General features: G+C 30.6%; 2 pseudogenes; both read right to left on the reverse strand.

Annotated features, from left to right (window-relative positions):
- Positions 1-8,886: 8,886 nt before the first annotated feature.
- On the reverse strand, positions 8,887-14,000 carry LOC149883312 (uncharacterized; annotated as a pseudogene).
- A 2,527-nt stretch (positions 14,001-16,527) lies between these two features.
- On the reverse strand, positions 16,528-22,393 carry LOC149883313 (uncharacterized; annotated as a pseudogene).
- Positions 22,394-22,588: the final 195 nt, after the last annotated feature.

A 22,588-nucleotide genomic window follows, 5' to 3' on the forward strand; every position in this document is an offset into this window, starting at 1 on the left:
TGCAAATGTGAAGACCAGTGAGGAATTATTTGAACAAATCGAGAAGGCCTAGCGAGAGATTTACATGAGAATTGCTGACTCATTAATTGAATCTATGCCTCGAAGAATGAAAGCAGTAATTCAAAGTAAATGGGGTCCTACTAAATATTAAGTTAATTTTTGAAGTTTTTTGAAAAATTTTAAGTTAATTTTTGAAATTTCAGTCTATTTTTTGAATGTCCACCTTGTTTTGTCCAACATAAAAAATAAAATGTTCAATTGTTTTACAATTTTTTTTAGTTTTTGATCAACTTTTGTTTTAAAGTTGAGTTTGTCCAACATGCTTTTTCCGATACTGTAGATGTGTATAAAGTCAGGTATACAATACGACGCCTACTGAGTATCAAACTCGCATTTAAACACGTATGAAACACGATAACCAGAGAATGTTCAATACAATCTTATTAAGTAATATGAATTTACAACATAATGATAATGACTAGCAGTAAGCAATCCGTAATACGGGTTATGAGTTATTAAATCATTAATAACAATAAAAACACATTACTAACTTGATATATTATCTAAAAAATTAAATACAAATTTATCTATAAATATTTTAACTTTGACTCCCTATCAGCAACGTAATTGCTTAAAGCTAACGACATAAAGACCGCATTAACATCAGTTGAGTTCTCTTTAAAATCTGTCACAACACAGGTACCAGAAAAGGAAAGTCAAGTAAACCTGCAAATACTTAAAAAAAGAAATGAAAAAAAAAAATTACAATTTTTAATTACAAAAGTACTATTTGCACATTATTGTTAGTAGAATTAGGATAATAATAGCAGAAAATATATATTCTACAGAATGTGTCTACAGAATAATTAAAAAAGATTATAAAAAGGCTAGACAACGCAATGTAGTAACAATGGCAAATAACACCACAACTTAATGAGATATTTCATGAACTTAAATATTAGTATAATCAAAAAGTTCGTATAATTCGTGTTTTAATATTCTTGCCAATAAAATTTTTTATAGATATTCTTAACATTAACTTATGTACATATATGCTTAATAAAATAGATATTTTTAAATTTAGATCATTTAAATAATTAAAGATAGAATGCAAATTGACAAAGTTGGTATTAGATTGTTAATTGAGACTTGTCGTCGTAATCAGAAGTCTCCATCTGGTGCTCACAAATTCATAACTACTGCCTGGGGTGAGGATGCAACTTCCATTCAAACAGTATACAAGTACTATCAAAAGTATTCTACATCAAACATAAGTGATTATAGTCAGTTTTCAGATGAATTGAGGTCAGGTAGACCTAGTACCTCAACAAACATAGACAACATTGAGATCATTCAACAACTGCTTGATGAAGACAAATTTTTAACAATAGAGCTAATTTGTGATATCGTAAACATTTCTTTTGGTTTAGTTTATTCAATAATCTTCAAAAAATTGATGAAAAGATCAATTTGTTCACAATAGATTCCATATGGCCTCACCCAACCAAATCAACAAAATCGGGTTGAATTTGCGCATAAATTTCTGACCATCCTAAAAGATGAATTGAATGTTGAACGACGCACAGTGGGACAAAATCCCGATTTCGTGGCCAAAATTCCCAAATTACCTACACGAGGGTTTTCGAGGTCGCTGATTACGAATCTGAGGTCAGATTTAAGAAATTCAAAATGGAGGCTCCAATATGGCGGCCAAAACTGTTCATACGTTGAAAATATAAAATCTAATGTAGTTTGGTTTTCGAGGTCATTGCTTATGATTCACGTGTTAAATTAGAGCAAAAACATTGTAAAATTATTTCCAAAATTACGCTATTGATAAAAAAACAGAAATTTGTAATTTTAGTTTGTTTTTTTTTTAAATTGGTAAAAGATGAAGTCACATATATGTAAAAAAATTGTTTATTTTATCCTAGTAACAAAAACACGTATAGTAACAAAAACACGTCATATTCATCAATGTTTGAATCATTCGATTCGGAATCTGATGTTGAACCACTTGTATCTAAATCGGAATCGTTCCTTGTCTCTTGTCTAGTGACTTGAGGTTGTTTTTACAATTGCAAAGTTTCTTGATGTAGAGATTTTGCCGGTCTCTGGGGCAATTTCCTGATGCTCGAGAGGGGTTGTTAACGTGACATCTTTAACAACTTGAGAAAAATGTACTTGACCAGAAGTCCTTAAACTCATTTGAGCAGCATATGCCAATTCTTCTGTAGAAAAAGTAGAACGTAGTTCTTGAGTCTTTCGCCTCTTTGATCTATCACTAGATGAAGCAAAGGATTGCGAAGGTCGCCCACATAATTTTGAAAATTGTACGATGCCCTTCAATCATTCTTCATTTTTTTTCAAAAAAAAAATCTTCCCATCTTCCTGCTGCTCTCCATCTCGATCGAAAATTTGCAAATAACCGTGATAATGACATTTCATCTTCGCCTACTTGTACACATGTTCCGTTTTTTTGAAAATTGCATCTGTCAAAACATCAATGATGAATTAATATTCATTTTTTAAACTGTTTTTCACCTTAAAGAATATATCTTTTCTTGAAAATTCCATATTTGAAGATTTGGAAGACTCAGACAGTTATAACGGCTGAGAGTTCTTTGAGGGCTATTTTATAAAATTTTGAGATTATCATAAAACGGAACGAGAAGTAACTTGTAAAGCATATATTTAAAATAATAAATTATTGTGTTAAAATGCAATTAGTGCCATTAAATAATGTTAATTCACTAATTTTCATGACCATTTTCAGACATTAATCTATTAACATAGATTAATGTCGCACCACGCATTCCTCCATAAAAACTAGTCTCACTATTAAAATGGCACTCAATGGAAGCCAGTTTTTTTATATGTATTTAACACTATACAGTATCAATTACTTGTCGAAAGAAGGTGGATAACCGCGGTTAAATTTTTAAAACGATATTAGAAAATCGATTTCAGTTGAAATAGTTTCTTCAGTTTAACAGCACTTTAAAACAGGCAAGAACTTTTCGACGAGTCCACTTGTTTAGTGCGTACCGAACGGAGGCTAAATGTCAACTGATGTCCAGGCCAGCCTAGAGCAGGTATATACGTGCCCTGTTCTGAATTTTGTTCTAGGACTATCTGTAAACATGATCTGAACGTAAAAGGACGAAAATATAAAACTCAAATATTTGACTTTTGGCCACGAAGTCGGGATTTCGTTCCACTGTGCGACGTCTAATTGTTGTGGATGAGAAGTGGATTTACCACAGATCGATCGGGTGCAAACGCAGTAATCGCGTTTGGATTTCAAAGGGTGAAGGAGCTCCAAAACGTATCAGGAGATCACAATTTGATGCAAAAAGTATGGCGCTATCTCATTTGATGGCAAGGCCTATGTTGAGGTACTTCCAAATGGATAATCGGTCAATTCAGAAGTGGACATGCTTTTCCTATCAAATATGCATTCTAATTTTGCCAACAAAAGCATGAAAAGAGTAACATGAAACACAATGCTCCTTCATCCTGCCTAGATCTATTTTTTTCATTTGACAACTGCTTTTAAGTTGCCTATTAGCATTTACATTATTAACTTCGTTGAGCCCATTACTATCTATTTCAATTTCACTATTATCATTAAACATATTACCAGTAATCTTACTATTGTTGCAACTGAATAAATGAACGTAAAAGATTCTTACAAATTGTGATCTTTTCTAATCAAAGATTTTATTTAAACTTAGGATTTATTGAAATCCATATCTTTTTATATGTTTATATACATAAGTTGTTTATCAAAAATATTAAATATTATTTATTTACATCAATTATTTTTAATTTAAAAAAGAATCTAGACTTCAATGCACAAAATTATTTTTACCTTAATGCGAAAAAATAATAAATGCACAACCTTGTATATAAAATTGAAGCAACGTCAGTCAGTATAGTTTACTCTAAGTAATTATATATATATATATATATATATATATATATATATATATATATATATATATATATATATATATATATATATATATATATATATATATATATACATATATATATATATATTTACATACCTTTAAAAAGTGGTATAACACTTTACACAATGAAATATGGAAACAATTCATCATTTTTTTTCAACTACTTTCATAAGGAATTTATTTATTTTTACTATTCTGTTAATTTTTCTAAGAAATGAATTTTTAACTACAATGATACAACTTTCCTAATAGTAATTTATAGTAATTTAAGAAAATTAAAGTTTATAGTTGTTAAAGAAAAATAATAAATTAGTAGTACACTTTAACAAACCTTTATCTGCATGTAAATAACATCTGAAACATAAATATGAAGGAATGGTGATTATAATTGAAAAAGTTAATTTGTAATTAGTATTTATATTGTTAAGAAATTACAATCCAGATTATTTATATAAAGCTAAAATGTCTCTTGAAGCTTTTTTTGGTGCATTCTTTAGCCATTCAGAGATAAATTTCTGCAATTCTTTAACAGATATATTTCATGTTGTGCTGACAGCATCAACAAAAATTTTAAAAATCTCTGGTGTTTCTCGATGTAGAGACATATGGTCGCAGTAATCTTTATTTGGAATATGGTTTCCATACAATACATTAACTTTTGTTTGTAAATTAACTGACATTACAGTGTTGATTGCACCATTCATATGTTGATGTGCATTACTACATGTTAGGGCTATAACTTCAAATGTTTTAAATTTTCTCCTATATTTGGGGTCTTCATCTAATTTTTTGTTAATGTCTTTAAGCTGGTCAATTGATTCGGCTTTGGAAATATCTTCAACTCCATCTACTTTTTCGTCTTTAGATACGAACTTTAAAATTATTTTTTGATTTTTTTCAATGCTTTTTAAAAGTTTTTTTCGGTTATTTAACTGTATAAAAGGTCTCTGCTGGAGCTCAATAGTTCCAAGTGGGTAGTACTCATTTGCTGCTGACTTCGGACGTCCAACCTTTTTGATGGTTTTGATTGTCTTTATAACAGTTTGAGAGTTATTGCCAGAAATTTCTTCCATATCATTCTCAAGATTTCTGCTTTTTTTTGCAAGAAATATTTTCATATTTAATTTTATTGAAGTATAACTATAATCATAAATCAAACTTTTACAATGACATCATAAAAAAGTAAGTAGAATACACCACCCTTGCGCTGTGCGCTTTTTCACTGGCATTCGATTGCATACTCTTCAATAAAAAATCCATATTTGGTATTTCTTTTGCCTTGATGCAAGTTTCCCTATTATTTTCAGTTATTCTAAGCTATCTTTTTGGCAAACTTTTAAATTCTGCAAAAAAAGACAAAAAAATATTTTGGAATGGTTTGATGCACATATAAAAATGAAAATTACACATAAAATGCTAACGAAAAACAGGATATTCTAGCAGACTTCCATCCTCACTTTGATGTTCTATAGATAAAAATTTATTGAAATTTTTTTAAAAATATATTTATGATATATTTGTTACTTTACAAACAATTAACAATGATTAAACAAAAAAAAACAACCTTCCTTTTGTTGCTCCTTGCCACAAACCAAAGGGATTTCGCCATTAACCTCAGACAAATCACCTTTGTAAAAATGAGCATAGCCAAAAATAGACCAAAAAAATAATTAGACATGTCTATTTGCAGGCTATATATTATCCACTTTAAATTACAATATTAACATGTTCTATAATTAAGTAACAGGTTGTAATGTTTAATCAACAATCAAATATAAAAAATATTTCTATTTATTAAGAAATAAAATAACTTTATTTTCAATTTGTTTAATTTGCTTTCAATAAAAAATATTTTTATTAAAGACAATTTTTACAACTAAAACAATAACATAAATAACATGCTTACACAAAAAATGTTGGGTAAGATTCTTTTTTTTTTTAGAACCTGTAGTTTTTGCATTATCCAGAAGCAGTTCATCTTCAGTTGAAATGCCTGCTTTCATGAGCTTTACAAGTTCATCAAAAGAACCTTATTGTAATGTTACACAAAACGCTTTTAAAACTTTCATAACAATCTAGAAAAAAAGAAAACTAAAAAAATTGAAACATAAAATTAAGTTTAATTATAAAGAGAATTTGAAAAAACTTACTGCTAACACGCCTGACTTTAACAAGCTTAAATGAATACCATAGAGAATTAGGCTCCGTACAATCAGCAATCATCACCCTTAGTGGATCAACAAATTTTGATGGGTACCGAACAATTTCATTGGCTTCATTACCCAACATAGAGAAATAACATCTTCAATTTCAGTGTGCTTTTCAATCAAAGCTGCAAAACAGCACAATTTCTAGGAAATGCAATGGTAATAAATGTACATATATTAAATTTTAATAAGAAAATTTTGAATTAGAAATAAATTAGGTGACAATTACCTGAACAGTACTTGTTTTTTGTTTTCACAAAGTAGGGTGCAGCAATCTTCTTTTCTTGATAACAAGATAAAAGTTCAACAATTTTTTCTATTTTTATCAATACTAACTTTAATGTTATACTTATCAATAATTACTTTAAAACTATATTTATTAATAAAAAATAATTTAAATAATTTAAGAAAATAAAATAAAAAATAGATGCATATCAATGACTTTATTCATTCATTTTCATATATCAAGTTTTTTCAGCTCTGTAATCAGCAATAAAATCCTTTAATTTTAAAATAAATTTCTTTAACAGACATAAACAAAAATAACCTAAAAATACAGGGTGTATACTTAATTTCTGACCCCCTATATCTCGGTTTAAGAATACGGTATTTCAACACATACCATTTTATTACTGTCATATCAATTTAATTAGACAAAGAATATATGTTAATAGTCAGTAATCAGTATTTTGTCCATTTCTTTCTATGCATTGGATAATTCTCCTTGGCAGGCTTTCTACTAGGCGAAAACACTCTTCTTGCGTAATGGCAGCCCACTCCTGTTCAACACGTCTGATCAACTGTTCACGATTACGAGGTCGAGGATTGTGTAAAACACTGTCCTGGAGTCTTGACCAAATATTTTCGATGACATTTAAGTCGGGCGAGTTGCCAGGCCAGTCGGTCCACACTGCTGGAAAGTCTCTGTTGATCACATTCATTGTTGCTCTTGCCGTGTGGCAAGTTGCTCCATCTTGCATCAGAATAACTTTATTTCTCACAGGAAAGATGGTCTTATCATCAGCTGCACGTTTGTACACAGGTAGAATAATATCACGGTAATATTTTCCATCAACAGTTTTATTTTGCATGTGGGGGGTCAGAAATTAAGTATACACCCTGTACAACAAAAACCAGCTGTAAGTTACTAAATATATGTTACCAGCTGTAAGCTTAATTAACTGAACTATACAAGATATAAAAGATTATTGAAGGAAAGATTTATAGAGGAATTGGTAAATCATATGAACTGAATCATATAAACTAAAAAATAATGACAAAAAAGCAATATCAAATAAAATAAAACATACAGCTATAAATTTTACAAAACTTTTCTTAACTTTTTCCAGATGGCTTTAATAATGATTAGATAATAAAAAAGGCTCCTTTCATAACAGAAGTCATTGACTTTCTGAAAGTCATTGACTTTCTGTAACAATATCTTAAGTATTAAAATAATAGTTATATAACTTTTTTCCTAGACAGACAGCTCATTTAAATGGTTGCTCTGTTTACAACTAGCCAATAAAAAAAAAGGTCAGACATTTACAATTATCTTAGTGCTGCAATACAGGGTGACCAGAAAAAACGGAAACAAACATTTTAATCATTTTTTATTAAACCAACAAAAATTAAGTAAAACAACGATGAATAACAACAACATGGACCTTCCGCAATAATATACTCAGCCGGTTTCGAAGTGGCCTCCTCCCGCAGCGATACATAAGTCCTGTTGGAACGTCCAATTCACATCGCCGAAGTGCTGTTGTGCCCACGGAAGTACCACAGTCTCGAGAATGTCGCGTTGGTAGACTTCTTGGTAAATTTTGACTCCTTGATCAACGAAAACGACGGGGGTCTTACCGCTAGCGCAGATTCCGCCCCAGACCATGACGGACTGGGGGTTATGGCGGTGTTCGACATTGGCCGACGTGCCAGGAGCCTCAGCGGACCAGCTCCTGTCGTTTTGGTGATTGTGTTCCTGCTCGACGGTGAATAGCTTCTCGTCCGTGAACAGGATGCGCTTCCATCGCTGAGCAGCGGCCCGACGCTTGAGTTGGCGACATCTCTGGAGCCGCACACGTTTATTTTCATCAGTGAGCAATTGAACTTTTTGGAGCTTGTATGGCATGAGGTTAAGCTCTCTTTTTGCCATTTGTCGCACCGATTCATGTTTCATTCCGGTTTCACGGGCGATTTTTTGCATTGAGACCCTTGAATTTCGCTTTACTCACTTCCTGATGATCTGGCGATTGGCGGACGTGTTGACAGTGCGTCTTCTACCACTTCCTGGACGGCGACCATCGTGGCCGAGCTCCTTGAAACGATTGACGGCCTTGGACATAGTTTGCTTAGGCACATTAAGCACGCGAACAATATGATATTGACGCATTCCTTTACAAAACAACTCCAAAATTGCACTGCGTTTGTTTGACATTCTAAAAATATAATATGTTTTAAAGATATCAAACTAAGAACATATATATATATATACTAAACATAAAAGCATGGAGAATCCGAACATCAATAAAATTAATTGGATATCCTAAAAAACTTTAAAGTGTTTATAGGGTCAATAAATACTTATGCAGGCCCAGCTATAACCAGTGACAAGTTTTATCAAATCCCCGGTCGTTTACTGGGTAAAGCTGCATCAATAATTCACAGCTATTTAAATAATGTTTTAAGACATTTTCTTTCATTCAATTGATTTTATGTAACACAGGAAAGAATACCAATTCACCCAAAGCGTTATTCATGGCATAAAGTTTTTGCAATAAATCACTTCTTTTTAGCACAGTTAATTTCCATTTTACTTTATTAAACTCTGAATATTTCATAATTCCCCATTCAGCACTGTTTATAGGGGTCACAAAAAGTGGTTGCAAATTATGCTTGCTTTTAACGTTACAAGAATGCTTTTGTTCTCCTTCGCAAAGAAGTATTTCCATTGCCTCACAATTCATTCCATCTTTGCTTAGAAAGTATTTGTTCCTTTTAAAAGTCGAAATTTTTTATAACATATCTTGAAGGGTGCACAAGAATAGAGCGCTCTTTAAATCGTTTAGTAACTGATACAATGGGATTATGTTTTGCATTTCATGTTGCTTTTTTTTAAAACTATAAGTAGTTTTCAAATTTAAATGCAGATATATCATTCATAGAACATTTATAGTATTTGGCACCATCAACAATATGAAGCAAGTTATGTACATTGAAAGTTACAAAAGGTTTATCACAAATCTTACGTGAATTATGCACAAAAGTGGCAAAAGGTTTCTTAGCAGATGGCAACAAATCATTTCTGTCATCATCATCCTCTCTGTGTAAAATCCTTACAGCTACAGAAAATGCAACAAATATATTATAAACTTCATTGTCTAAAATTTTCTCTAACACAATAATTACTGAATATAAGGTGAATTGACGAAATTCTGTTACTTTCCAATGTTCTATTTCAGAAAGACCTCTTGGCATTCTAACAAAGTCAGAAGGAGTGGACTGGGCTATATCCAGCATTCGATTTGAAATCAGTTGTTGTTGAGCTAAGCTGATATGAATTTTTGATTTGAATTTCAAGAAAAAAAGAAATTGACGACACACTCCTAGGAACAAATTGTGCACAGGTTCAATGACAAAAGAACGTACCATATCTAAACTAATTATCAGCAGGCATGGGCTGTTTCCGTTCTTGTGTAACGGGTAAGCATTTGATCTAAATTCAGCATCAGTTCTTAAATTTTCATTGTCATTTGTATAAACAATTCTTCTTTCATAACACTCTGCCACAGAAGTCCACCTTTCACACCCATTTTTTGATGTGTGACCTGAGCAACATCTAACAAATGCCCGTGCTGGAGCATCACAAATAAAACTACGTAAATTAAATTTACAATGCTTTTTGTTAATAACTAATCCATTAAATGTTAGGTTATTAACTTCAGTTACAAAATCTTGTAAGAAATCATGAACACTTGACGGTTTTGCATTTTCACTTTAAATAGCCACCAGAAAAAGACAAGATATTATACTTACTATTGAACAAAGCATTGGCCACAACTGCAAATTATTTGACTGCTGAATAGGAAGTCCATCAATATTGACATCAATAGTTATGAAGTTAGTATCTACTTCAACATTATTAATAGCAAATATACCACCTATTCCTTTCTTCAATCCTATGTAAATGTAACTACCATAACACTTGTTCCATACATCAATGGAGCTTGGAGTTTTAATCAATGTGCGGGAATCTTTTGGTACGTCACATTTTTCAAATTTTCTTGAGTGTCTTTGAATTAGTAGTATATCGTTTATAGCATCTCTTGTTAAATTGTGCTGAACTGCAACTTGTGCAAGTTCTTCACAAATGATATATACTGGTTTGGGTTCAAAATCAATACCAGTCTCACTGAATTCAAAATCACTAGAAAAATCACAAACATTTGATTCATCATCTTGACTGCCAATCTCGCCTTCTGATAAGTACTCACTAATACTGACAGATAGTTCTTTAAAATCTCAACTTTCGTTTTCCGGTAACGAAATAGCTTCAGATGATTCGTTCAATGAACTTGACAGCAAATCAGTCTCATAATCTATAAATAATGGAAAAAAAAAAGGTCTAAATAAAATCTATATTTGATGAAAGTAGGTAAATAATGCACTGATAATCAGTAAAGTTGTACTGGAGATATGTGATACTGCTTTAGCAGCACGATATCTCTTCATATAATTTTTCATGTATTCCTGACGATTCCTTTTTATTCCAGACAAGCTTTTTACTAAATTTCTCAAGAGAAACCTTTTTAATTTAAATTTTGCTTTCGCAATTTCAGTTTAAGCATGCGCATTAAAGCAAAGATTTTCGTTTTTCCATTGTATGTTGATATTTGATTAAAATCGGGTACAATATCGTACCCGATTTTGATCAAATATTATATCATACGTATTTTTGATAAATAAGAGGTATTGAACTCGAATTCGAAACTTAAAACTAAATGCGTATTTTTCTGGTATCAACGACGGTATGTTACACGTGATCAATACTCCGAGTATTTAAAATACTAGATATGCCGACTGGGATGTCTCAGATGGAGTCTTAAGCCACTGTACTTCAGCATTTGCATGCACAGTAAATAAAAAGCCCGTTATATTTTTAAAAAATATAACAGGAGTTTTCCTCGTACATAACGGTTAACTACCGTTATGTTTAACACTTAATATGTATGAAAATAACATAACGGTTTTATCGTTATCTTTTTTCATAGAAAAATTGCCTTGAACATAACGGTTACATAACGCCAATTAGCCGTTATGTGAGAGGAAAACTCCCGAAATACAACGCGTATTTTACCGTTATGTTTAAAACCTGATATAAGGGGTATTTATCCGTTATGTTACCCGTAATATCAAATCATAATTATTTATTTTAAAGTAGGTTTTTCGAAACGCATGATTAATAACAGAAATTTATAAATAAACAAACTAACCTTGAACATTTTTTGTTTATAAAAGTTAATTTAAAAAATAATACAAATTCATGCAGTTTAATTTCCTAATATATTTATATTAAATTGTTTTTCGTAATCATGAAAATTATATACAAAATAATTGAAGAAATTAACTTATTAACATTTATTAATTCAAAAATACTTCACATTGCTGTTAAAAGATTGCAAAAGAAAAATGCATTTTTTAGATAGTAAAGCCGATCGTCGGAAGCCGCAAATATCTTGCAAACATCCAGAAGCTGCCCAAAACAAGAAGGATATGTCAAATCTAGCAAATAGTTAACGGCCATCAAAACAACCACCATTTTAGATGTACTGATCAAGGGCTGAACATCCATCTCGACACCTCTACGACTCTTTTCTCCATATTCCGTTTTATTATAGATAACTTGGCACTCTTAAGTATTCATGTATTGAATCACACTAAAATATTATAAATACAAAAAAAGTATTGCAACCATAAAAAAGGTATGTATTTTTAATAATTTAAATGGGTTTGAATCAATGTTAAGTTTATATTTTATAGAACTGGCTTAATACAAAAAAAAAATAATAATAACAAAATTTACATCAACTTTCATAAATAACTTATCAGTTGTCTTCTTAGAAATAAGTGATTTCTGGAGCAGCATTAAACTTTCAGTATGTGTTTACGAATCTGGAGAAATCCAAACCAACATCTTTTGAATCTTATAAGGCGAGTCTTTAAAAATAGGGTACAAACGAATCACTTCTTCCAGCACCAATCCAGGAGCATATGTAACTCTTTTCAGAAATACACTATAAGTCTCGTTATTAAAAAGATGTCTGCTTAGAATAGACAGTGTTGAAAGCGATGGCTTTTTCTTATTAAATTCATTCTAGGTGAAAGAAAGAGTTACATACATTCTTTATTTTATAGCTATTTAGTAAATTAAGGTAATGAGCTGACACTTAATATTAATTATAATATTTCTAAATTTTTTGCGTCTAAGTTTACTTAATAAGACAATAATTTCTGATATTAGAATTAGAAATCAATCATCCAAAAGTTAATAAGCACAGAAAAAATCTTACTTCAACACCTTGTAATAGTTGTTCATTATCTACAAATGATTCGGACAAAATTGTATTTACTGCTCGGCTGCTAATATTGATGGAACTATTTACAACAAAAAAAATGAGGAAATCGTTTTACCTTTGAACTATGACATTTACTAAATTGTCTTTGTCGATAATTATTAGGCAACTTTTTGAGCAACAAATCCTAATAGAAAATTAAAAACTTTAATTAAATAAATTGAATCAAACAATTTATGTATGCAGCAGCAAGTTTGAAAATCTGAAGTAAAATATAAAAACGATGGAAAAGGAAGGAGATCAAAAATATATATTAAAATAATAAAATATTACGAATTTAAAAAATATTATGAATTTAAAAAAATTACGAATTTAAAAAATATTACGAGTTTAAAAAATATTACGAGTTTAAAAAATATTACGAATTTAAAAAATATTACGAATTTAAAAAATATTACGAATTTAAAAAATATTACGAATTTAAAAAAGATTACGAATTTAAAAAATATTACGAATTTAAAAATATTACGAATTTAAAAAATATTACGAATTTAAAAAACATTACGAATTTAAAAAACATTACGAATTTAAAAAATATATATTGTATCAAAGACGTGGTTTTTACCCATTTATGGCTGTAAGAATGATATAAAGAAATGCAGATAAACTTTATCTTTGCAAAGAATATTTTCCGTAACAATATTCTGTTTTTGATATTATGATTAGGCACATGCGAACAACAAAAAGCTAATAAACAAGACATTAGCTCTCTAGATATCACCTTAATTTCAATAGAAAACTTGCTGCTCAGAAATAGTTTTATGTGAGGTGGAAAAAAATCAATGAGAGCTTGTTTAATTTCACCATCAAAAGGGATTCTGTTAATCTGAAAAATTTTTTATAAATGTAAATATTAAAAACATAAGAGGAATAACGAAAAACATTTAGTTTCATCTTGTGAAAATTGACAAAATAAACCATTTACAACCACTAACGTTTACAAAATAAAACAAATTTGACTAAAGCAATCATATTTATTGCAAATAATAAAAACTTTTTATAAAATTAGTTTTCTTTCAATGCAACTATATGAAAAGGAATGGCAATGCTGTGGGTACAATATAGAAAATATCCCCTTCTTTAAAATAAAATACTGGCCATGGAAAAGCTAAGCCTTCAGCTGCAATAGTTCTAAAAGGAACTGTGTTGTCCTCAATAGCATTAAAAAAAACCTCGTAACGCATTGTAAGTAAGGCACTGAAGCTGTGAGGTAATAAATACTGTTTTTTTTTTCCTTTTACTTGAATTTCTTTAGCAAAATGAGCAGAAGATTGAAAACCATCATGAAACCATAAAGACGATTCAGCACAATATTTATTTCCATTAATCCGGATGTAGGTAAGCCGAGTCTATTCGCACGACGGTCGTGCAAATAAGGCAAATAAGCTTATTCGCACAACCATTCTAAAAAAAAAGAAATCGGCTTTTAGCACGACTATTTGTATTTGTATATTTATTCAGTTATCAATAATTATTATTTAAAAATTAATTAAAATTGCGAACAGAAAATACAATTTATGTAGAAAATGCATATTCTAATTATTCTGACGGAGAGAGGCATGCAAGGACCCCTCTTTTCTTACAACATTTGCAATTATAGCAGCGCCTCCCGGTAGGCGCAGCTATTTGTTTACGCAATATAGTATACCATATTGCGTGAATAAGTTGTACTATCCAAGTTCACTATGCAATCGTCAACTTAGAGCATCAAAAGGAGCAAAAAGCAAACCATTATGTACTCCGCTAAATACTTATCTCTATTGGGACATCCATAAACTATTTTGACACTTTGTTTTCTATTAGCCAACCAACTTTTGTTCCAGTTTAATTTAGATAAAGTATTATCAGTACTAGATTTTGAGATTTACTTTGGATTTATGAACTAGATACTGTAAAATAGATTAACACAAAGCAAGTATGTTATATGCACCAGATATATTTTCTATATAAAGTTTGCACCTAAAACAAGTAAAGTCGACTCACTAGTGAAACATATTTAGCAAGGTCCTTGAAGAGGGAGGGACAAATATAGCAATTTGTCCCGGGAGCCTAGCTTGAAGGGGCGCCGAACGCAGATTCGGAAATTTTTTTGACAATAAATCACAATTTTTTAAATAACTGACAATGTGAAATATTCTTTGTTTTTGTAGTTCATCACTGCTTAGTTTTACTTCATAGACATAATATAAGATGTCTATGCAAGGATACAATCCCGTATTGACGCCATCATATCACTTGAGGAGAGAAATGTTGGTAGCTTTTAAACATGTCGTGAAAAACCTTGATCTGACTAGCGAGAAGATCAACCAAACGATTGCTTTAGAAAACTGGGTTGGGTTAAGAAAACCGTTTACGATTTAGGTCTAGCAAAAATGAATATTTAGGGAGAAAGAAAATTTCGAAAATCCATATTTAAGCACCTCATTCTCCTTTCTCGAAGTATTTATTGATTTCTTTTTTACTTCAGGGTTTAAAACTAATATTTTGATCCATGTGTCAGTTTTGATTAGTTGATTTTAAGCCAGAGAATTGATATTAACGCAGAAATACAACAGGTTTCGTACTTAATTTATCATAAGAAATTCCCCGACATTTTTTAAAAAATCAGCCAATTTTCCCTGACTATTTTAGTCACGAAATAACATTTAAAAAAACCATCTGTATATTGGATATTTTATGGTCACTTCACGAACATAATTTCCTGACTATCTAATTAAAAAATAATAATTTCCATACTATTCCAGGTTTTCCCTGACTTTAGCTAAAATAGACCAATTCTCTATGTTTTTTAGGTTCGCTACGAACCCTGTACAATTTATTGTGGCGAAAATTGATAATTGCTTCATTCTACAAAAACAAAACATTCGCAAAACAAAAAAGCTTTGAACATTTATGGTTTTAAAAGTGGGGCCCTTCTCTATTTTTGACCCGGGCACCATTGGCACTCTCGCAGCCCCTGTTTGAGACTATATATGTTTTTTTGCACACTTTGTTGCACACTGACATTTTATACTTTATAGATTTATAGAAATACATTTTATAGATTTTGACACCCCTAATACAAATCAATTTTTGTCTAGAGTATTTTTTTAATTTCTAAAATAAAAAGATTTCAAATGTATAAACATTTAAATACGCGCAGCTGCAGAGAAAACACAAGAAAATTTTTGAATAATTTTATACTGATTTGCAATACATTACCAACTTACATGCCACCGTTGTACAGAATTTATTAGCTGTCATATCTCAGCATACTAAAATATAAAACATTAATTTGAACATACATTATCAAATCAAAATTATTTTCATATTAAAAAAAAAGAGAATAATATTTTTTTTTTACTTTTACGTTTAGTTACCCTAAGATTAATGCAAGTGGTGGTAGGGGGGTGGGAGAGGTGGAAAATAAAAAGAACAGGATGGGGGGATTTTGTCCAGGTCTAACATACTTGCAACATATTTGAATTAAAAGCCGAAAATTTTTGAAGCATGATGAATGACGGAATTTGTTTACAAATCCAATAGTACACAAATTCTCTTTTAACTGCAAAATTAGGCATCCTAGAGTACAACATTAATATACAATAACTATTAAACATTTACATATCGGATTTTTTAATTATAAATCTAATTTATAATTTTTAAAATGATAATAAATTATAATAAAAATTTAAATCTAATATTTGTTTAATTTTAAATAAAATATCTTACTTAGCTGCATGAATTACAATGCCAATGTAAAGAGTGGTCAGAATTCTCAAATATAGTCTTTGGAATGGAAAGGCATGAAACATGAAACCACTCCTTGCAATTGTCGCATTTAACCATTTTCTCTTCTTTATTATCCGGAAGACGACATATGCAATATAGTGGTACATTAATTGGTTTAGTTTTTTCCTTTTTCGTTCACTCGTCTCTATAGGAAATGGTGTTAAGTGATTGTCACTGAAGCATTTTAATAAATGATCTCGCATAAGTTCTTGCTTATAACATTTTATGCTTGGATCATGATTGTAACATAAATCTGTTGCCGCTTCAATTGCAAAAAGACCACAATCAAGCCCACCGGATTGTTTTTGAAAATCTTTAAACTGTATTTTCAAAAAAGCATCTTTAACCATCATGATCGATCCTACTTGCATCTTTCCACTAACACTTAAATCATAATGTAAGGAATCAAAAACATCAATTGAGTTAAGATCAGTACTTAAAAAGTTGGAAACGGTAAGCCAATGCATTGCACCATTATGTAAAATTTGAATAAATTTTCCAGATTGCACTCTAAAATGAAGTTTTGATCCGAGAATAGGGTCTTGTAGTCCTTGTACTTTTGGAAACTGCATGGATAAAAGTTTTTGTGCTTTATTTATGTGCAAATCAGAAAACATCTTGAATGAGTCCTTAATAGAGAATAGTAGAAGATCTACGACAGAGAGTTGTTTTTTTAATAACTGTTCCTTATGAGCAGTTTTGCCTAAAATTCGCTTACATGATTGATGGTAAGGATCATTATATAGTTCACGTTTCCTTTTGAGTCGTGCTTTTCTAATCTTTACATTTCCTACAACTGGAGGAACCTTAGGCAAGTATACATTGTCTAAACCAGTGTTATTCTAGTTTTAAAAATCTTTTTAGTTTTAGTTTTTATTTCGTTTTTATTAAATTTTTTAGTTTCAGTTTTAGTTTTCGTTTTTGAACTCATTTTAGTTTTAGTTTTTATTTCGTTTTTTTTTATTCTTTTTAGTTCTAGTTTTAGTTTTAGTTTTTAAAATCATTTTAATTTTAGTTTTCGTTTTTATTGAAATTTTTTAGTTTTAGTTTAGTTTTAGTTTTAAAAAACCAATTTTGCTTCAGTTTTCGTTTTTAAAGCTTTTCAGTATTGTTTTTTTAAACATTTTATGTTCGTTCTTTTTTGATCAATATAATTTTATAAGCTAGCCTATATTTTGTAAGTTATGTGTGTAAGTTAGTGTAACAGTTTAGATATACTTAACAAAGTTAACAGCATTGATAATCATTGCTCAATATTTTATATTAAAATCGTATTCGATAATCGAAAGTGAATATAAAATTCTTTAAAAGAGAATGTACAATACCCAACTAAACTTTAAGCAATAAAATATAATTGTAGTATAAAATAACTATTGTTGGAATTAGATTTATGATCTATAAACTATAAGACTTAGACATAATGTTGGTTACAATAATGTTTTACAATAAAATTTTCACAGAAATGGTTAACTATTCTTTATTTGTAACATAATTTATTGAAATAAAACATTAGTCTTGACATAATATAAGCTCCTGCCAAGAGTGCCTATGAAGCATACATGAGCTAAATAGAGTACATGATTAATCTAACAAATAATGGATTTTTATTACTTAGATTAAGGAATTAGATTATTGTTAAGCTTGAGAAAAACTCTTGTTTCCAATGATGTTGACATTCTGGTTCTTTTGCCCACTGTTAGATCCCCGCAAAGCGAAAATATTCTCTCAACGTATGCTTCACTGGCAGGAGCTGACTTAAGTCAAGTGCTAGTGGTGCTAATATAGAATAAGTCATTTTGCGTTCAATCCAAAAGTTGATAGCACCGCGATTGCCTTTATATTTATTGCAAATAGTTGAACTATGAATTTCCATTTGATAACACAACAGTTTTGTTTCGCAAGCTGCTTGCATAGCATGTAAAGTTGACTCTCGGCTGGTGGATGAATTTTGTCTTGGTAATTAACTTGTGAAGGGTAACATTGGTAGAGGGGAGAATGAAAGGCAAAAAATACCCAGGACGGCTTCGGATGCAGATGTTGGATTGCATCCTTATGAACGCAAGTTATGAAGTAATTAAGAAAAGAGTTGGAGAAAGAAAAAAATGGAGGCAATGGAGTAAAGGACATGCCTTTCGGCGGAGAACGGTATGAATAAATAAGCTATATGGCGCCTTTATAGTCTTTATACAGTTATACTTTATTAATATTTGTTACAACGCAATTATTGACGTGAAGAGCCGGTGCGGCTGCACTGCATGACTTTGCAGAGTTCTTCACTATTGAAAAACGCGCGCGCGTGAAGCTGTATCGCAGTATAGTATGCTGTGGTTGTATCAGCAATAGTGATCCCACAAGCATCAGATCTCATTACAGCCCCTGCGTCTGATCGAGTATTTAGCATATACGTAAGGTCCCTGGAATCGTAAACAGTGCGTGATTTGACCATTGACGGCTGGAAATGAAAGCTGCACTTTTATCATTCTCGCTTTCATAAGTCTATTGCTTTAGTTTTTATTTCATTTTTTATAAAATCTTTTTAGTTTTAGTTTAGTTTTAGTTTTCAAATTTATTTTCGTTTTAGTTTTAGTTTAGTTTTAATTAAAAAATTTTTTTTTCGTTTTAGTTTTAGTTTTAGAAAAAGAGTTCGTTAACGACACATTTTCGTTTTCGTTTTCGTTAACGAGAATAACACTGGTCTAAACTACTAAAAACATTTATAGCTTCACCGGTGCAGCATTCCGATTTATTTGCAGGAAGACCTTTCAAGTTGACACTGCCATTTAGAGAAGATAGATTTTAAGATAAAATGCTTCCTTGATTTCTAAGTTGTTCATTTAAATTTAGACAGGATGGTAAAGCATAGCTCAATGATTCAGAAAAGTATGAAGAACCGGACATTTCAGGCAAATCAGACATTTCGGGAAAATCAGAAACTTAGGGCGACCCCGAAGTTTCTGGCAAATCAGACGTTTCAGACAATCCAGACTTTTCGGGCAACTCTGATGTTTGAGGCAAAACAGCCTTTTCGAGCAAATTGGAGATTTCAGGCAATACTTGTGTTTCCAAATCAGAAATTAAAATTTTTTTCCCAGCTAACCACAATTTTTAAATTAAATTTAATGAATCAAATTTTTCTTCAAACTCGTTCATTCCAAAACTGGATAAATAATCTGAAATTGGTTTACATAGATCGATGACAGTTTTAAATTTCTGATCTTTAGAAAATGGCACTTTAAGGGACTTTTTTTCAGTTTTGTTAGTTGAACAATGAAGAACATTGTTAGCCTGATTATGCGAACTTCTGATCTTCCGAGAAAGCCAACTTCTTTTTTGATAGCTTAAATGCCATCGCTCTCCTGCATCTTCTGCTTTAAAAACAACATCCCCGTTTACTATTTCCACTGCCATTGTGTGTCGACAAGGAAGTTTCATAGTTACATGCAAAGGTCAAGAACATAATTTATTAAATACTAACAAGTTAGTACGAGACTTTTTTAGTTCTGCAATTACAATTCTAGCAGCATATGGAGTTAATACTTTTACAATATCATCTGTAACTCTATCTTTAGCAGTGCCTAATCGATATGGCTTTTTGAAAGATTGATTAAACTCAATATGAGTCATTTGTTGAAATTTATCAGCATGCAACAAAAGAATACCTTTTACTGCCTCAGCTAAAGACATTTTTCTAGATAAAATGTTTTTGATTTTTTGGTTATGGGACTCGGACCTGTTATTTGTTGTATTTCCAAGATTAACATGCTTCATAGTTTCATAGTATGCCCAATACTTAACTTGGTGTGGCAAGCCCCAATTTTTGTTGTAGTATACCATTACAACATCTGGTGCAACTGTAGCAAGATGACCCAAATTTGTATCAAACAATTTCTTTGATTTGGCATACACAAGCGATTGAAATATTCTTTTTAAGTTTTCTTTTTCAATACTGGCTAAAGCTTGTTTATTTAAAAATCTATAAAATGCCTGCAAAACATGAAACTTACACAGTTAGATTTCTGCTGAGGGCATAACCTTGGAGACTGCACTTATTTCTTTCAAGTCCTTATCAAGAATGACAACCTTAACTTGGTCAAGATTCAATATAAGTTCAATTTCTGAAAACACGTCTTGCAGAGTATTTTCAGTTTCTTGTGCAATGAAAGCATAACCAACAGCTTGACCGGTTCCGTTTCCATCCTCCACTAACAAAGTGAATAAAGGCATTCTTAATTTGTTTGTGCAATATGTACAATCAATCATTAGCACTTCAGGAAACATATCAAACACCTGTTTCATATCTCCGCTTATTATTAAAAGAAATTGCAGAACACTGTCTGAATCAACTTGAACAGATATAACTGCATCAGGATCTTTTCCACCTGAAATTGAAAATCAAACTTCAACTTTTAGATAATAAAATAAATTGAATAATAAAGTGAATTATTTAATCTACAGTTGAATTATAACCCAATTAACTTCAGGTAAACTTCTCTAAATACTTTTAGGATTAAGCTAACACGAGTTTATTGCCTCTCTATATACACTAACCCTAAGTCATAAATTCTGAAAAATACAAAAACTGAAAATGAAAAGTTAGAGTAGAAGACTTACAGAAGGACATCAGTTCATCAATCAACAAAGCCTCATTTGATTTTTCGCAACTGCGTGCTAGTTCAATTTTTTTATTTATATTGAATAAATCTTTTGATGTTACTACTTTGCTTTCTTTATTTTGCAAGTATTCTTTCAAAAAACAGACTTTAACACCAAGTTTAAACATTGTGCTGATGTCATCCTTTATTTTTTCACTTAATCGACATTGTTCTGGGTAATGCATAAAAGCAGTTCTAAAGAGAAATAAATTAAAAAATAAAAAAATTTAAAAAAGTGAAACTTTATATAAAACAAATTAATATTAAAATATAGATGTTCTAACCTGCTAACTTCATGATTATGGTTAGCCTGAAGTTGCTGTACTACTAGTTTTGTTTTGTTCTTATAAATGGTGATATAAAGTTTTGCATTACATCCAATTTTGAAAGAGCTAAAAAATAAATAAAAAGTAGTGAGCATCTTCACTTTCTAAAAAAATATAAAATGGTGTTGTTAGGTCAACTGCTGGTTAAATATCAAATGTATGGATCTCTTGTATCAATGATACCTATTTATTAAACTTTTTATGATACTATTGTAATAAAAAAATTCTAATAAACATAAAAATAAGCAAAAATGATTAAATTAAAATTTAGCATAATGGAAAACAAAATATTAGATAAAAAACACATTTAAAACCTTTGATTTGGGCGAAGTCCTTTCCCTTTTATTCTCTTAACTCCCCCATGCTTGCATAAATATGTTACATTTCTAAATTTAAAATTTTCATCAAAATGTTTTGAATCCTGACTCAAACTCTTGTTAGCCGATGCAACAGTTTTGCTGTTACATTTAGTCCACACAATGTTCCTAAAAGCCGACCAAGAAGCCAATTTATTTTCAAACTCACCAAAGTTACCGTGGTCGTGCGAATAAGCTTATTTTTGTTATTTACACGATGGTCGTGCGAATAAGCTTATTTTCTTTATTTGCACGACGGTCGTGCGAATAGACTCTTTCATGTAGGTAACAATATTTTTTTAAAAGTAAGTTGATTTAGTTCTCAAAGAACTCCATTACTAATTTTTCCAAAAGAATTATAAAAAGATGCAAAAGTGTTTAAAATCATACTCTTCATAGCACTTAAAGGCATACTTTTAAAGTTAAAATCCCTTACATTTCTTATTACTTGATTTTTCCTCTCAAAAGCCATACTAATGTGGTATCGTAGTGAACCAAATTGTCTGGATTGCTGAGGATAACAAATAAGAAAATGAAACTTTAGTAATAACCTATCTGAGTATAAATTCATAAAAAGAGTATGATGGGCTGCAATTGCTTCTTCTAAAGTAGGGGGGGTCCAAAATTAACTTTTTTTAGATTTTTTGTAGTTTAACCACTTTTTCTT

Source organism: Hydra viridissima, unplaced genomic scaffold (genome assembly GCF_058129835.1).
Source record: "Hydra viridissima isolate aposymbiotic clone 2 unplaced genomic scaffold, HvirCarnegie_v1 scaffold_10, whole genome shotgun sequence".
Classification (NCBI taxonomy): Eukaryota; Metazoa; Cnidaria; class Hydrozoa; order Anthoathecata; family Hydridae; genus Hydra; species Hydra viridissima.